Source organism: Euprymna scolopes, chromosome 39, assembly GCF_053919585.1.
Source record: "Euprymna scolopes isolate OS-2025 chromosome 39, ASM5391958v1, whole genome shotgun sequence".
NCBI lineage: Eukaryota > Metazoa > Mollusca > Cephalopoda > Sepiida > Sepiolidae > Euprymna > Euprymna scolopes.
In genome coordinates this window covers 30471591-30487116 of record NC_136520.1, presented here as the reverse complement: position 1 = coordinate 30487116, position 15526 = coordinate 30471591, and the positions used below count along the sequence as shown (strand labels likewise).

Below are 15526 nucleotides of genomic sequence, written 5' to 3'. Positions count from 1 at the left end.
ATAATAATATATATATATAATATATATATAAATATATATATAATATTTTAATTTTTAATCGAGTTTTTTATCACTCGTAAATGTATATTTTAATCGACTTTTCATTGACTTTTATCATTCGTAACTATATATTTCACTTCTATTTTTAATATTTTATCTCTACCTGATGATGATTCAAGAAAGAATCGAAAGCGCTCGTGTGAACCATGGAACATTTGTAAATACCTTCCATCTTGAAGTTAAAAAAATCTTACGAAAGATTGAAAAAATGAAAAAAAGAATCATTAAGCAATGTATCTTGTTTTTAATAATGTTTGTCTGAATGAAGGAATGCTGCCTAAATACACTAATATATATATATATATAATAAAAATACCAGCGGAGGTTTACGTTATGTTTTGAGAAAAATAGAAAAACCGAATGAAATTATTAAAATAATCAACGTTTCGTCCTTATTTCAGAGGACATCTTCAGGATATTGCATTTTTACTTCAATATCCTGAAGATGTCCTCTGAAATAAGGACGAAACGTTGATTTTAATAATTTCATTCGGTTTTTCTATTTTTCTCAAAACATATATATATATATATATATATATATATATATATATATATATATTCCTACACGTCAACACATAGGAAATAAATACAGAAAAGATATAAACATTTATATATTTTTTGTATTGATTTTTTTATCCATATATATATATAGTAAAAAAAGAATTATATATATATATATATATATATATATATATATATATATATATATATATATATATATATATATATATATATATATATATATATTAGTATTCACAACAGTAAGCACGTATTGTGCCAGAAACCGTCGGTAAGGATGGCTAATCAGCACATAATTGTATGATAGTATAAAATTGTCTTCTAACACCATTTTTAGATGTAAAATTTCGACATATTATAATGATACTATGTAGGACGACAGGTTACGAAAAGTATCTTTTTATATCCGTCAAAAGAGATAGGTTTCTCTTTCCTGTCATAAGGGAGGCCAAACACACGCGCGCAAGAAAAAGTAAGACTAGTTAATAACCACACTAAGACTATTTTATGAAAAATACTGAATACTTGATGTTGTTAAGGCAATCAATCAATAACTCATATCAATTCGAGAGGTTATTTTTAACCTTTGTTAAATTTCGATTTATGTCCGTCTTACGACTATTTTTTATTTATTTATTTTTTATTTTTGTTTGTTGCGTTTACACCGAAATTTACACAGCTTTCGTTTGTTTTTGTTTTTTGTTTTTTGTTTTTATTTAATAAAATTTGAATATTGCTAAGAACAAATATAGTTTATTTAAATGCCTTAATAAAGGAAAATTGAAAACAGTGAACATTATATTTAATTGCAAAGTAATTTAGTCAGGTGACGTAACTAATTATCCACAAGAATTTTAAACGATTTTAATTAGTGTTACAATTTTACATTGCCTTTCATTCTCTTACATTGCTATGTAGAAATGTTGTATGATATTGTATTAATACAATTATGCGTTGATCATACTAAACGTTTTCTTTGGTAGGGTGTATTAGTGTAGATTTCTCCCCTCAGCGAAATCATCCCCACCCCAAAATATGATTCTATTTAGGGGAGGGGAGTGATCACGGTGGACCTGAACGAGAATCGCCTCCATCCCTTATATATATTAGCGTCCAATTAATAACAATCCCCTGAAAAAATCGCAAAATACCGAAAGCCGTTCCTAACATGGGGGAGGTTGGGGCGTTTATTCCGAAAGCCATTCAGGGGGGTGGCTATTCTTGTTCAGGTCCGCCGTGATTACCTAGGCTATGAACACTCTGAAAAATTTGAACTAAACAAAAAAAAAAATCGAAAAAACAAATTTTAGAATTTAGAACGGGGGATCAATTTCGTATATAAATATAACGTGAAAATATTCCCTCATTTCCGAGTCATTATAGCGTTTTAAGGCTGTTAATCTTTTTTTTTTAATGGGAAATAAATTCTGTGCGTTGTTGTTGCTATTTTTAAGAGGAGATTTTACTTTTTGGGCGATTACGTGTTTAACGACTTTGCCATTTGGACTTGGTCTAAATCTATCCATTTCGTCGATATCAACATTAATAATAACTAGCGATATTGACTGATGTTTCAATTTAATAAAAATTAAAGGGCTTCAAGATTATTTAAAAAGAAAAAAGTACATATATAGATATTTATTTATTTTATACTTTTAAATATAGGGAGAATTCTGGGCAAAAACAAAAAATTAAGTAAAAATAAAATGAAATGACAATAATATATATATATATATATATATATATATATATATATATATATATATATACATATATATATATAATGACTCAAAATATGATATTCATTGCAAAAAAATTCATTTCGCGAGTAAAGATCTAGCCTGTCGTTCGACCGTAAAAAAATATTAAATAAAAAAAATGTAAAAATAATCAATAGTCAAGATAATAAATAAAAACAATAAAAACCTTTGTTATGTATGTTATAATAATCCGATCATCCGGTTGTGTCCATGTTTTTTTTTTAGGTAACGTTCCGATATTAATTGGCAAGAAGAACAAGCAAAAAAAAAAAAAAAAAAAAAAAAAGGTAGAAATATAAATGTATTTCCAGGTGATTCCGTCGAAGTCTCTCTTTCGGCTTCTCCCGTCTCTCTCCTGGTATAAATTAATAATCCCGAAACGACTACTCGATCAAAGACGTCTCTCTCTCTCTCTCTTTCTCTCCCAAGGTCGTGAACAGATTAAGAATTGATATTAAAAGGAGAGGGAGAGGGGATCAACAAGTTGGCGTCCTCAATTTGTTAGAAAAAAAAAAGAAGAAGAAGAGGACTGGGTTCGTTTATGTCGCGTATATCTACTACTACAATAATATGTAGATAGAAATTCAGAAAGTGGTTACTTAGTTTCAAACGTAAGACAGTCGTAGCATCGGAAAGAAAGAAAGTAGATTTCACTCTCCACTCTCTATTATCTATTACTCTTTCTTCCGCCACCACCTTTCTCTTTCTTGCTCTACATTTTTCTTTTGTCTCTTCTTTTCGCTCGCACTTGTTTTTGTAACAGTGTCCTTTTTTGCGGCTACAGATCGTACAGGAGGTTCACTGTCTTCTTAGTAGCTAGCTACATTAAAAGCAACTGGTTCACTGTCCTTTCGTGAAACTCGCCTAGCTTCCTTTTCCTTTTTTAATCTTTTTTTTCTTAGCACGTGCCCCCCCCCCCACTCTCTCTTTGGAAGTATGTCAGAGTGAAGTATATGTTCTGTTCGGCGTTAGATATTTCTCCCAGGCATTAGCTTCTTTTTCGGAGAGGAGGGGAGGTATCGGACGTCTGAGGCGTTACTGCAGTGCACTCAGTAGCAGAATACGGATCGTACTGAAATAATAACGTCATTATTTAGAAACCTGTTGTTAAAAGGGCGTTTTGTAACTATTCCATACTTTCATCTAACAGTTTAATAAACGAAAGATACTTAATTGAATTTAACTTGAAAATCCTATCTAAAACGATCCGTATTCGACGTTACCGGCGTTTCTTGCAGCGGAATGTCGACTACTGGTCCAAAGTCAGGCTATTTTAACAACCCAGAGCGAGATTCTCCGAGTTCGGGCTTTTGCTGAGAAGAAGGGTGAATATTTCCAGTAGGATATTCTCCCCGGCATTACCTCCTCCTCCTCCTTCGAGGGAGAAAGTGTTTTATTGCCCGTGACTTTCGTTACCGACAAATGCCGACGGGTCCGATGATCGCGGCAATTTTGGAACCCATCGGATTCCTCACTATAAACTGGCCATGTGTCTAACTGTGTCGTAGTGCGGGGGTAGGGGGGGGGCAGGTAAATGAACAAGTAGTCCCGTGCGTGCGCTAACAATGTACTCTTAAGATACCAGTAACTAATTGTATTTTCCCGACGTTGCTCGGGTGAAATGATTAGAGAAAAATAATTCAAAATAAAAGCGTTATGTTTTCCTAAATTATTTTTTAAGTAAATTTTTAGATTCACAACAACCGCTAAATTAACCCCTCCCTACATTTTTAGGCGATTGTGTGTAAACGTCCTGAAAAACTTGGCGAAATGAAAAAAATATTTTAGAATTTAGAGTTTCACATATAAACTTAAGGTAAAATGAACACCTGTTTCTGAGCCATTCTTACCTTTTAGGATGAGTAATAAAATTATTTTCATTACCATTATTAACCATAAGTCCGATTAGCAAGATCGTAAACCACACGTATTCACCTAAAAGAAGTAGAACGCTTCAAACCCTCCATAAGACGCACATAGCAAAAAAAAAAAAAAAATGTCACGCCCAATCTTTTGCTGGAAAGAAGAGTGAATATTCACATGAGATTTTTCTCCCCGGTATTACCTCCTCCTTTGAGGAGGAGGTATTTTATTGCTGTTGCCGACGGGTCCGATCGCACAAGTTTGGAACTCATTTAAAACGTACACTGTCACATTTTCGGAGTTCTGTATTGTGTAATTATCATGATGTTCCTAAGTTAGCTCTGTCTATTGCTAACAGTTTTTATGGCCATCTTCTATAATATAAACCTCACCTATCTGTTTAAATATATGTATGTATGTATGTATGTATGTATGTATGTATGTCTCGCAACAACTTTCTACAGAGGCGACGGATTTTCACGAGGTTGGTATCATTTTGGAGCCCGACCCTTCAAATGACAAATATCGAAAAATTGGCTATAAACATTAATTCTTTCACTCTCAACTTGGCACTTTTCTATAGGGAGGGGTTGCTTTTTTCGCCGATATTTTCGAAAGTCATCGCCTCTTTTCGATTGTCTAGCCTTAATTTAAACCTACGTCACTTCCGGTTTGGCGATGAGCACAACAGAAAAAACGAATTTTTTTTTTTCACGTTCTTTTCCTCCTTCGCAGTACGGGTTCGAGCCTACTACCACCTTTTTTTTTTTTTTGCTCAAAACACACACCTCCAAACACCCGGGCAACGCCGGGCACCTAGATTAGTAGCCTTATAAAGGAGAACGAATTTAGGAAAGACTCGTCCATGGAAAACTTTGCTGGGCACGAAAACTCGTTCATTATTGAATGACCGTCCTTGAAGGAGATATTATTTTCAAAAAAGAATACACATCCCATAATACTTTTTTTTTTTTAAATATTTTTACTTGTTTTAAAAAATAAAATTGATTTTTCTAAGTGTTCGTTTTTTACCTAGTTTTGTAAGTTTTTAATAGTTCAAATTATTTTAAAACGTTTATTTAGTTAAAAAAAAAAAAAAAAAAAAAAACAAGTACTGTCAAGTGTTACTTTAGAAAAAAAAATGTTCGACATGAGAGGATCACATCTTGGGAGTAATGTAAAGATTTGCTGCGAAAATCAAATCAGCTTATTCCAGTGTTTCTCTTGTCTTCTCCAAGACTGGATGTCAGGATAACTCCGCCACTGGGAGGCATTAAAATCCCCTATCTTGAATTCTCATCATGGAAAATTACCACATCGAATGAGAATTAATTCTTCTTTTAAACAATGTTATTTCGAACTACTGTTTTCTTATGTGATGAACACACACACATGCATTTCGCTTACACGATATAATGACTGTTTTTCTCTCAGAAAATAATTATATTAATATCAAGCGACGTGTGACACTCTGTTCATAAAAATCAGTCATTTTAAACTCCATGCTATTCTCACGAAATCCTCATTGAGTTAGTCCTGCATAATGAACACTTATTACAAGAAAACATTTACATTGGAACGATTGGAATTAATATTCCTAACACGTAAATAAATGTTATTTCATATTAATACAGTGGTTTCGAGTTCTTCGTCAGGTGTCGTTATTTTCCGGAGATATTTCTATATTTTTATTTTATGTACGTGAGGATGTGATCTGGTGACATCTTTCTATTAATCAGCGATCTCGTTAAATGTACCTTTAACGGTCCCACGGATACTCTACTACTTTCAGCTTCAAGATATTCCTGCACCTGCAACCTCAGTCCTAAAAATTGATAGATCCCGTATATGAATTGGTGAACATCGACTCACACCCTTAGAAATTAACCTCCTACCGTGAGTTACTATGTGGTGACTCTGCCATGAGTTATCATACGAGTATAAAAGGAGGTAATTCGTTTCTCGTTAATTAATGTTTATGATGATGATAGTTTTTGTGACACTGGACGTACGGACAAGTAAATTAATATTTAGATTATACAGGCTATCATCAAAAAATTCTCTTTAAGAAAAACCTGTAGTATTCTCTGGAGTCTGAGTGACAACAAGTCTCCCCAGATTTTCAGTAATCTCCACCTCTTTCGATAACTTTTGCAGATGAATTTGCATTATCGCAACAACCATTTATCATTGATTTTTCTTTGGCAGTGACCATTGGTCTTCAAGATTATCCTATGAAGCAGCAACTTTATGGCAACCTACCTGCCATATCTACTACCTTGAGGGAATGACGTTTACGATTTGCTGGTCACTATCAGAGGAGCAAGCAAGAGCTAATGAGAAATGTATTGCTGTGGACTCCATGGCACGGATGCACAAGCAAAGGGGCACCTAGATCCACATACATCCAGCAAATTGCATATGACGCCAACTGTGATTCTGAAGATCTGAGGCAGTTGATGAAAGACAGGGAAATCTAGAGAGAGAAAATCACATTGGTCCGAGCAAGAAGCCCAACCAGACAGATAGTAATAGTAGTAGTAGTAGTAGTAGTAGTAGTCTCGCCTTTTTGATGCTTTTAGTTGGATTTTTTTTTCTTGAACATCAGGTTAATTGCTTTAATTTTAAACATTCAAGCTGTACCTTAACACTTTCGGTCTTCTTGTGATATTCATCAAACAAGCAAGTGGCCACGTGTTTGTGCCTTGTATGGCTACACAAATGATAAATAGATAACCAACACTCACCTTGGAAGCGTCCTTATGTCTGTCTGTCCTGCGGGCTGAGAAGAAAAAAATCCAAGATGGCGTCCATGATCTTTTAAAGCCTTCGATCTCGCACAGTTCTCGCATGGCCACATGACACACCTGCTAATGAGGCATCCTTGGACACAATAAATGCAAGTCACTTGGAGAAGTTAGGGTGAAGCGTTCAGACCTGCATACGGTGAATAGCGCTCTGCATTTTTCTTTTTATTTTGATGCAGTTCTTAACAAGCAAGCCTTTTGCAAAATTGAAAAAGAAATTGTCTCATCAATCTGATCATCACCACCGAGCTCTCAGTAGCCACGATCTGCTTAAGCCATTTATGGTGGCTTTTCGTTATGGTCACAAGCATTCCAATTACAATGGGAATCACTTGATTTTTTTTTTACATTTACGTAGTTTAATTCCCATTTCACATCTTGATATTTATTTTTTCATGTTCTTTTTCTTGCACTTTTGTATCAAAACATCAGGCTACGTCAATGATTGAGCAAGTTCTCTTGTTTTTGTTTCGAAAATTTTTGTCAAATTTGGAATGTTCAAGGGCCTCATCAGCTTGTTTGCGTATATCCCAAAGAAGTTTGACATTGTCTTTTTCCTGCACCATTTCTAGTTTATGCTCAAACCACTTCTCATTGTAGTCTAATTCATAGTTTGCATATATTCCAGTGTAGAGCCAGACCGACTATTTCGTGTCTCCATTTTGTATATTGATGTTGAACTATCATAGGGTATTCTGATATAATATCTGCTAATGTTTATTCCCTTTTATTACACAATCTGCACTTCGGTGATTTTGTAGTTTGTCAATGTAGTGTTTGATGGAGACAGTGTGAATGGCTCATTGCTGGGCTGCTATTAAAGTGCTCTCAGTAGATCTTTTAAAATCACCCTTGACCAACCAATTCCAATTGTCATTATCTCTAAATTTAGTATTCTTAAGAACACACTGTGTAGTTTTTTCCAAATAATTTTTCCCTTTTCTTTTGCAATCTCTGATTCTTCTTCACCCCCAGGTCTTATCATTTTTTCCTTTTCCACTTCATGAAGAAGAGTTTCATTACTTTCAGAAACATTTTTAGTTAAACTTTCTTCCTCTATATTTACCACATTTTAAACATTAAGTAAACTTCGGCCACCTTTTTTCTAAGTAGATACAATCGATCTACATCTCCTTTCTTAGCAAAAACCTTATGAATTGTAAGCATTTTATGTTTTTGTGTCCAAAAATTTTAATTTATCTACATTCAAGTAAAGTGTACCAACTATATATTGAATTATAGCTACTGCTCTGGTGTTGATCGCATATATGGTATTCTGATTGTGGAGCTGCAATTAAAGAATAATCCTTAGTCGTCTGTTATACTCGGTTGTGACCTGTTTTTTGGGGTTTTTTTTTTTCATTTTCTTGTCGGCTTCTTATTTCTTATCGGTTTCCAGTATCCCCAAATATTTGTAGCCTTTCTCGCTGTCTACATTCTTTATCAGATTTGTTGTTGAGAGTCCAAGACCGTATGAGTGGAAGAATTTGCCTCTTTTCATCACAAGAAGAGCACATTTGGTGATGTCAAATTTCATTCTTATGTCATTACTAAACAATTTAATCATATTTATTAGGGTGTCAAGCTGGTTCTTATTCCTTCCAAAAAAACCTTAAGGTCATCCATGAATAAAAGATGGTTAACTTTAAGAAGTTCTTTTCTGATTTCATAACCGGCTTTCATAAGAGGTGTCAACAGTATCAAGCTGACATCAAAAATTAAAGGGGAAAGATTGTCAACCTTGATCCGTTTCTTAATTTTCTCTTTACTTAATGCAACATTTCCTTTAAATTAAACTGGTTTCCCAATTCTTCGTGCTATTCTTTACAAATGTTCAGATGTTGGTGCCTATTCCCAAAATTCTCAAACACTTGAGTAACTATTAATCGAGCGCCATGTCAAATACCTTCTTGTAATCTACCCAAGGTTAGTAGATCTTCATTTGCAGTTTCTTAGTATCATTTTATGAATCTTGAACTGATCCTTGGTGCCTTATGATCTTTTTCGGCAGTCCTTCTGTTCCTCAGGCAGCAAATTGTTTTTTCCAAATGATCATAGATACTTCCAGACAATATGCTAGTGAAAAGATTTCATTTAACTGAGAGGCAAGTTATTGGTCTAAAGTTTGTCACTACATTCCCTTTTATCTTATCTTTTATGCCCTTCGTCAGCCAATCGGAGAAGCTGTCATCAAATATTTGTTTAGCATTGTTGCAAGTAGTAGGTGATGAGCTGGAAGGTTTTTAGATGAGTATCCTTAGACTCCTGTCAGGTCAAGGCACTTTCCAATTTGAAAGTTTTTTTTACCACCTTCAGCATCTCCAAAAAAACGTAGCATGCAGCCACAGTCAAGATTGAACTCACTATACAAGTTTGTAGTGTAATTCAAATCTTGTCCATAGCTGAATACTTGCTGCTTTGCTAGGACTATCAAAAGTATTTTTTATCATGCCGCCATCACTAGATGGTTTGCCTACGACGGCTTAAGAGAGGCCCATCTACCCTCAAGAGAAGGAGAGACCATGCCAGTTTCCCAACCTGGTATTTTACCTCACGGTACATACAGTGCCTTGCCTTCCATAATGATTACCCATCTGGTACTGGGCAAGTTCGACATAGCTTAACGTCGGTGATCTGACGAGAACCAGTGTGTCAACATGATTGTGCAATACATTATCTCAATGCAGCATCTTAATGGTGACTGCTATGCCCATTGGTTGCTCAATTCTAGAGGACACTTCCATTTCAATATCTTTGATCTATTCTGCATCATCTTTATGGTTTACTTTCCTTTCCTTTTTTCCAGAACACACAAGATCCATCAGCATTAGGTATTACGTCCTGCCCTCTTTCAACTCCTTCTGATTAATTAAAAAGAAGTTTCTAGCTATTCTTGAACAGTCTGTTCTGCCGATATTGCTCAATTCTGTCACTGTAACATTTAACTTTGTAGTTTTAGCTGTGATATGCTGTTTCAGTTATTCAGTTACACATTTGAAACCTTTTTTTTTTTTTGTCAAAAGTGACAGTAATCACCTGAAAAGAACACTGATCTCCAGTTACCGCGAATCATAGTTATAACCACTACTCATAAACAGTGCCCGACACTGGATGACAGTACCTTCTAATGGATGACATTGCATAACAATTGAAAACAGGCGATTCCAATTCAGAGCAGTCAAATGGGGTTTGACACTGGTCATGGTATATAGTGCCTGATAGTACATAGGTACATGGGTCCTGTTAGTTGAAAATATATTATATATATATTAGTCCATATGAAGAATGTATTTATAGAATAAAATCCGAAGAATGTTCACCAGATTTATACAATAGTACTCTCTAACAAATAGAGCTATTGATATTTATTTATACAAACATGTACAAACTTTGCTACTCTGGCATGACAATGTTTCCATCTGTAGTTATTAATAATTAAGATCTTATATATTATTATTTTTTTTTAATCCTTTGAGATGGGGCTTCATTATTTGTGTATTTATCTGGGGGGGGCGCAGTGGATAGAGGTGTTGAGTCTCTATGGTTCTCGGTGAGGATTCTCTGAAGATAGTAGTTTCGGTCCTACCCAAAGTAGGCTAGAGGATTAGTTTGCCAAAACGTGGGGAGACAACAACAACTATGGAAGGCAGTAATCACTAGGGATAGAGTTACAAAACTCAGCATTCCTATCCTGTCGCGGTTAATAACCTGAAGAAGGTCAGAGGATGAGGTGGCCGAAACGTGGTGAAACAACAACAGCTATAAAGATGAGGATAACAGTCTAGTAAAAAAAAAGATAAACTAAGATCTCATCAGGCAAAAAGGTTTGTCTTTTTCTTTAGGTGTTCATACTGAAAAATTATGGAGAGCTTAGGGTTTTTTGTTTTCATTTTAAATTCCATTTTCACCCCAAACAAGGCACAGTGCTCCTTTGATGTAGGGGCTACTATTGGGAACATAAGTTGCAGGGATACTATGAAGGCAGTCGAGCAGCAAGGTGTCTGTTCACATTGCAATTGAACTTCTGCGTGTCAGTACAGTTGGGAAAACAGGAATCCGAAAGGGAGTTCCAGAGTTTAGCAGTTCTGGAGAAGAAACTGTTAGAGTAGAAGGCCTTCTTACATCTAGGGATCTCTACTGTGTAGGGGTGGGATTTTGCTAATCGTCGGGTTTGTCGGGGGGGGGTATTTATGTCGAGGGGGTACAAGGGCTTGTAGTTCGTCAGAGCATCCACTTAAAATACTTGTAGAACAGGCAGAGGGATACAACATCTCATTGATGGGACAGAGGTTGAAGCTTGGATGACAGTTCCGGACTGATCAGGTTGTCGACTCTCTTTTAGTTATTTATAACTATAGATTAAAAACATTGTCATGCCAGTATAGAAAAGCCTGTACATGTCTGTTTAAATCATTTTTTTTTTTTTTTTTTGCTATGGGATATAAATCCAGTGCACTGTTTTTTAAGGGGAGGAAGGTATACGTTTTTAGGCTATTAAATGTGGGTTTGCCACTCAAACAGTGTTAGGGTTAGGGTTAGGGTTAGCAGTTAAACAAAACTAATTAACTGCCTTAAAATGGTAGAATGGTTTAAAAATGAGAGGATCATCTTAAGTTAAATTTACAATACAAAACTGATCCCTCGCTCTAAATTCTAAATTAATATTTTTTGTCTTTTTCTTTCTACCAAACATTTTAGTCTAAATAAAAAAAGTAGAATCGCCTAAAAGAAGTAGAAAATCTCATTCTTTTTGCTTGTGTGTATGTGAGAGTGATTCTGCAGAGGGCGTTAACCTACAAATTTATCCACTATATATGTCTTGAAATTGTGTTTTCCACAGGGCTCAAACAATATTAATTCAGGAGAAATGCTGTTGAAGATTGCACAATTCTTGATAGATTATAGATTCCCCGCAAAGTCAACTATACAAGTTTGCATTATTTGGATTCTTCAGACTACTGTTCTTGTCTTGAATGTTTCAGCCAATGTAACCTCCAACCATCAGGTATATCTGGCCAGGAATCTTCTTGTCGAACTCGGAAATCAGCACAGGATTTTGAACAGACCCCTTTATTTAATTCAGAGGGTAGCATCTTCTTGTTTTGCCAGCCATGACTGGGTAGAGCCATAAGTAATTTGCAATTGTATTCTTAGTATTGACCGTACTGAGGATTGAACCTTCAACCTCCAGAAGAATGCCAATGGAGAGCCTTAAACTTATTCTTGCTTTTAAATATACACTATTACTACTTACCACAAAAAGTATAGGGGAGGACAGTCGTCCGAATAATCCAAATAATCCGGATTATCAATCCTCATCTAAAAAATTCATAAACAACTTTACAGGTGTTATCCATTGTCTCTCAGGACTGAAAGTAAGTCTCAAGTTTAATGCCGTTCGAATTCCGACAGTATTTGTAAACGCCGATGACCAGACGTGTCTGTGTTTTGGGTGACCTGTCACCGGAAATGTCTCCGATTTCAGCCATGAATGAAACTTACAACTACAATGCGTTACATTGAAAAAAAAAAAAAAAGTAATGGTGATGCAAAGGTGGGTGGGGGAATAAGGATCTGGATTTTCTCTCCACATTAAAAACTGGCCTTGTGTCTAATTTTGCTTTTGTGGGGAGACAAATAGATAGGAAAGAAGCAGCTATTTGCTGTACGTTTGTTTATTTTTCGCCAAAGCAATAACAGCGTTTCATGCCCGCACCTCAAACGGAGACCATGGGCGGGGGTGGGGATAATAATTTTTAAAATCGACACAAGTACACTTTAGCTAACCGAAAGTGTTTTTTTTATTTTCATTTTCGGAAGAGTTATACTAGGAAAAAGAGGAGACAATCCAAAATTTAATGATTCTTTTAAACCAATATTGGTCCCCCCCCCGACAAAAGGAGAGTGGACCTGTAAATTCACCCTTGTCTGTTTGTCTGTTCGTCTGTCCGCACTACATGTTGGAATTTTTGGAAATTTTGCACAAACATTAAACATGAGATGAGTAAAAAAAATAACTGAATAGATTTTCCGGGAAAACTCTGGTTGCCCCCCCCTCCCAGGGATGCGTTTCGGGTTAAAATGGCTAAAATTGACCCTTTTGTGCTTATTAAAAAAAAATTGATGCCTTGGATTTTATAAAAATTTCTGAACAGTTGTAACTAACTGATTTCTATATAATTTTGATTGTCTATACTTTGCGCTAACACTTGGGTGTGCCCTAGGGGCCCTTTTAGGGCTAATAAAGCACTCCATTTTTGGAACTATTTTGCCATACTTGTTTAAAATTTTCTGTGTATATCTATTTAGCAGTTTTGTATGGTTCTGAACTCAAAATATGTTAAGGCCTTGGGGACTTTTGGGGCTAAATGAGGGGGGGGCAAATGATGGACTTAGTCATTTCTTTTTTGCATGATGCAGGACTCAATTTTACATATGTTAAGGCCTAAAACTGCACCGTTTGTTCATTTTTTCGCCAGGATTTGAGGTCCCCTGGGGACTTTTGGGGATAAATGGGAGGGAGGGACTGAACTTAGTCATTTTTTGATGATTCTTTCACTTTGCACTCACGGAAGACCATGCATGCTTCCCTTGTTTCATCGTAATTCAAAACCAGTTGAGTAAAAACGAAGTAACTAACAGAAACATTTATTGAATTGAATTAATTTATTTCTTCAAATTTGTTATATGAACAACAATATTTCGAATTATAATTTTTTAAAAATATATAGGATGTATTCTCAGCAGGGTAACCAATCTATAGGATGTGATTTGCTAATTTGCTGAAGACGAGCTTACAGGATGCAAGTCAGAGTTCACCAATACATAGTATGCCTTTTTCAAGACCCTTAAAGATAAATTAAACGGCGTCATCAATTTATAGGAAGGGTTACCAATTTACATCCCATAATAAAGAAATAAAAATAAATCCAGGAAAAGACGACACTCGATAAAGAACGCGGAATCGCTGGGTTTATATAAAATAAATTACATTTATTTACATGATGAAAGTATTAAAATAAAGTTTTTAATATAAGCGTTTTCTTGTGTTTGAACATTTTAAATGAATCATTGTTGGTGTGCGGATTTTGTGTGCATGGCACAAGGTTTAGAAGTACTGATTTTTATGAGAGGTGTGCCGCATAAGGGCTTGGAGTTAATGTCGCTTATTTTTTTATGGAAACAGTCCATAATCCATGTGTGTGTGTGTGTGTGTGTGTGTGTGTGTGTGTGTGTGTGTGTGTGTGTGTGTGTGTGTGTGTGTGTGTGTGTGTGTGTGCGCGTGTGTGTGTGTGTGTGTGACAGTTGTTTAAAATACGAATGTTTAAAAGGAGATTTGAGTTCTTGCTGGATGTGGTGAATTTCCACGATGGGTAATACAGTTCATCTATAACCCACGTAAAATCCATGACAGGTGTTTTAACATCTCACAAAGATGGAGTTTCCTCAACACATGCTGCACTTGAGGATTTGGAGAGAAACGGATTCGATTTGGGTGGGTAAATGGCTTTATAGAGTCCGCCTGCTGCTTCAGAACTGATCACCGTATTCATCTGCGAGGAATTGTAACATAGTCCTTTTCTTTTATGCATGTATGTGGTCACGTTACATCATGTTCCCACGCATTACGTGTAGGCATTTCAAAGTAATGATCGCTGTGAAATGTGTCCTGCCTGTCATTTATTCCAACCATGCATAATGGTCGCTACATCACACCCCTCAAAGACAAGAAGTTGATCTAAGGAGAAAGAAACAGTGACAATTTATTGAGTATAAAGAGCAAATTGGAGTGGACACTTTATAGTGTGGCTTAGCTGATCCTGTTTGAAGGATATATCTTGGTTGATGGCAGTTTAAAAGAAAAGTGACGTCACCAACTTTTGTGTTGCGCAGTTGCGCCTGGTGAAATAAAATCAGCCGCCTGTGTCTGAGGGGTCCATTTTAGACGTTTGTGTCCATTTGGAGTGTACTGAGAAGCTGAGCGATAGATAAGCAGCATGTTGTAGGTTAAATGATTCCTCATTGCTATGATCTGTTGGAGATGGTGTTATTGGTGGCTTGAACGGCATCAATATGCATGTGTGTGGTGTATCGACATTGCGTAAGAATGCGATGTGAGAAGCTTCCTTATGCATGCGGGAACATGTATCGGGACTGCTTAAGAATCCGATGTGCTTGTAATGCGCACGTTCTGAAGGTGGCGTGCATGGTTGGAAATTCCACACATCCCAATACACTCCTTTCTGAGGATGACATGTCTGGTTGATCCAGGGGTGGGGGTGTCATTAAATTGTGCACGTGCTGAAAAGTGCTGTATATTCAATGTGGTCTGCGTGGCCATGGTTGATGCTAGGACATTTGTCTCCATTGTCTCACGAATATAATGGGAGATTCAGTGTTAAACAGACGTTGATAATAACCGCTGGCAATGATGAAGGTAAAATCCTATTGGTGGGCGAATTGTCCAATGTGCTGGCTATGGAACTGCTAATCCATAGGAGAACCATGTGTGATGCT

General features: G+C 35.9%; 2 protein-coding genes across 10 annotated transcripts in view; one reads left to right on the top strand and one right to left on the bottom strand.

The window, feature by feature from the left end:
• Positions 1 to 4308, bottom strand: part of LOC145263697 (rho GTPase-activating protein 12-like) — a 451066-nt gene extending 446758 nt beyond the window's left edge. For 7 of the 9 annotated variants that reach the window (XM_080120638.1, XM_080120642.1, XM_080120641.1 and 4 more), the window contains exon 1: positions 2506 to 3142. The gene's annotated coding sequence lies outside the window, so the exon portion shown is untranslated. Of the gene's footprint in view, positions 1 to 2505; positions 3330 to 4189 lie in introns of those variants that run through there. The other 2 variants (XM_080120640.1, XM_080120644.1) reach the window with 2 other exon arrangements.
• The window catches only part of LOC145263698 (U3 small nucleolar ribonucleoprotein IMP4-like), a 278515-nt gene that overhangs the window by 173105 nt on the left and 89884 nt on the right, over positions 1 to 15526 (top strand). The window lies entirely within an intron of this gene.